The 3,042-nt window shown below is 47.6% G+C and overlaps 1 non-coding gene across 1 annotated transcript; it reads right to left on the bottom strand.

Moving 5' to 3' along the window:
• Positions 1 to 975: 975 nt before the first annotated feature.
• trnae-uuc (transfer RNA glutamic acid (anticodon UUC)) lies at positions 976 to 1,048 on the bottom strand. Its single transcript has one exon. It is a non-coding gene; the product is annotated as a tRNA-Glu (tRNA).
• Positions 1,049 to 3,042: the final 1,994 nt, after the last annotated feature.

The raw sequence follows: 3,042 nt of genomic DNA, 5'->3' as shown, positions 1-3,042 counted from the left end.
CCCCCTGTCTTCCTCCCCCTCCCCAACCCTCCATGCCACCCGTTCTCCCCTCCCCTCTCCCTCTCCCTTCATCCTACCCTGACTATAGGCTGTACGGCAGGCGGCGGGTTCCCCGTCGGTAGTAATAAAATAAACAAATGACAGTGGGACTGACGTCCCACCTTGAAACAGAGGAAGAGGTTATTTACATATATGGGAATTTATAATCTGCACACGCTAGATCACTCAGCCACGACAGGTCCTACCAACACAAAGGCGATGTGAGATATCAGGGAGGGAGAGAGGGGTCACGGGAAGAGGTGAGATGGAAGGGAAAGGAAAGGGGATACCTAGTCAGTTGCACAACTGAATGCATTCGACCGAAACGTGTCTTCTGCGTTTAACCCAACCCCTCTGGATCAGGGGGGTAGAGAGGGGTGGGGGGCAGAGAAGAAGGGAGTTAGAAGGGCAAAATAGAAAGCAGTGAGAGGGAGGGACAAAAATTTACAAAAGAGATAGGTCGAAGGACAGAGAGAGGGTCTCCTCTCCCCCTCTCCTGTCCTCTCTGTTCTCTCTGTGTTAGGGCCAGTACTGTGTTCTCCTGTGCTCTGTTCAGGGAGGATGTTGTTGTTGCTTGTGTTGTGATCAGTAGCTGCAAACTGGGGTCCTGTAGTCCTCAGAAACATGGCATTGTAATCTGGCCATGTTTTATTTATGGACCTTACTGAGGCAGATAACGGCTGTTTTAACAAACAAAGATGATTGCTTCAGGGGCCAACTGCTCCTCCTGAGGTAATTAAGACAAAGTAGCTCCCAGGGCCAGGAGGGAGGTGGGAGGGAAGGAGGGGTGGTGGAAGGGCGGGAGAGAGGGATTTATGCAACGAGGCAGCTATTATTTATCTTAAAAAATTAGGGATTCAAAAGGTGATGGTGTTTACATTTACATCATTTAGCAACTAGTAGTGAGTTCTTAAATGTTCATACTTCTTCCACACTGGTCCCCTGTGGGAATCGAACCCACAACCCTGGCATTGAAAGTGCAATGCTCTACCAACTGAGCCACAGGGATGGAATCAGAAGTGGAATCAGTCAAAAACACCAATGAAACAGTATAGTATGTTAGGGTTAGCGTTGAACCAGGATGTGGACATTAAGCTAGGGTTAGTGTTGTACCGGGATGTGGACATTAAGCTAGGGTTAGCGTTGAACCAGGATGTGGACATTAAGCTAGGGTTAGTGTTGTACTGGGATGTGGACATTAAGCTAGGGTTAGTGTTGAACCAGGATGTGGACATTAAGCTAGTGTTAGGGTTGAACCAGGATGTGGACATTAAGCTAGGGTTAGTGTTGAACCAGGATGTGGACATTAAGCTAGTGTTAGGGTTGAACCAGGATGTGGACATTAAGCTAGGGTTAGTGTTGAACCGGGATGTGGCCATGAAGCTAGGGTTAGGGTTGAACCAGGATGTGGACATTAAGCTAGGGTTAGTGTTGAACCGGGATGTGGCCATGAAGCTAGGGTTAGGGTTGAACCAGGATGTGGACATGAAGCTAGGGTTAGCGTTGAACTGGGATGTGGACATGAAGCCAGGGTTAGGGTTGAACCAGGATGTGGACATGAAGCTAGGGTTAGCGTTGAACTGGGATGTGGACATGAAGCCAGGGTTAGAGGTAGGGTTAGGGTTGAACCAGGATGTGGACATGAAGCTAGGGTTAGCGTTGAACTGGGATGTGGACATGAAGCCAGGGTTAGGGTTGAACCAGGATGTGGACATGAAGCTAGGGTTAGCGTTGAACTGGGATGTGGACATGAAGCCAGGGTTAGAGGTAGGGTTAGGGTTGAACCAGGATGTGGACATGAAGCTAGGGTTAGCGTTGAACTGGGATGTGAACATGAAGCCAGGGTTAGGGTTGAACCAGGATGTGGACATGAAGCTAGGGTTAGTGTTGAACTGGGATGTGGACATGAAGCTAGGGTTAGGGTTGAACCAGGATGTGGACATGAAGCTAGGGTTAGGGTTGAACCAGGATGTGGACATGAAGCTAGGGTTAGGGTTGAACCAGGATGTAGACATGAAGCTAGGGTTAGAGGTAGGGTTAGGGTTGAACCAGGATGTGGACATGAAGCTAGGGTTAGGGTTAGGGGTAGAGTTAGGATGGAACTGGGATGTGGACATGAATCTAGGGTTAGAGGTAGGGTTAGGCTTGAACCAGGATGTGGACATGAATCTAGGTTTAGAGTTAGGGGTAGGGTCAGGGTTGAGGCTAGGGTTAGGGTTAGGGTTGAACCAGGATGTGGATATAAAGCTAGGGTTAGCGTGGGTAAATTCCACCAATCAGAGGCAGTCTGATTAAATGCAGAACCAATCACAGTGACTGACCCATCCCTTTAATGGTGGCTCAATTCTCAGCCTGCCATGTTTATTTGTAAACTGAGCAGACATTATGAGATGCTGGGCTGTACAAAGGACTGAGCCTGCCAGCTGGCCCAATCTGGCTGTTTGGACTCCCCCCCCCCTCTACTCAACCCCCCCTCTATAATGCCAGCCAGCCAGCCAGACCCCCCCCCCCCCCCCCCCACACACACACATATACTTATTTATACAGCACATTTCAGACATGGAATGCTTCGCAATAATGCTTTTTACAGGAAAAAATTACGAAAACAATGAAATTAAAGCTGAAATATTTACTAAACAATAAACATAAGATAAAAAACTAAAGAATGACAAAAAAACTGAACAACTAAAAAGCACCTTAAGGAAAAGCAAAGCTAAACAGATGTTTTAAGATCTCTTTTAAATATGTCCACAGTTTCGGCCTGCCTCAGGTTGTCTGGCAGGGTATTCCAGAGGCTAGGGGCATAATGAGTAAAGGCTGCCTCTCCATGCCTCTTGGTCCTAGGCTTCGGGATAGTTAAAAGGTCAGAGGACCTGAGGGACCTACTGGGTACAGAACTTAAAAGCATGTCTGAAATGTATTGGGGTGCACTATCGTGGATTGATTTACAAACCAATTGAAGATTCTTAAAATACATTCTAAAACTCACAGCAGACAGGTGAG

Source organism: Oncorhynchus kisutch, linkage group LG7 (genome assembly GCF_002021735.2).
Source record: "Oncorhynchus kisutch isolate 150728-3 linkage group LG7, Okis_V2, whole genome shotgun sequence".
NCBI classification, from domain to species: Eukaryota; Metazoa; Chordata; class Actinopteri; order Salmoniformes; family Salmonidae; genus Oncorhynchus; species Oncorhynchus kisutch.
The sequence above is the reverse complement of the archived record's forward strand: the minus strand, read 5'-3'. Positions and strand labels throughout refer to the sequence as shown.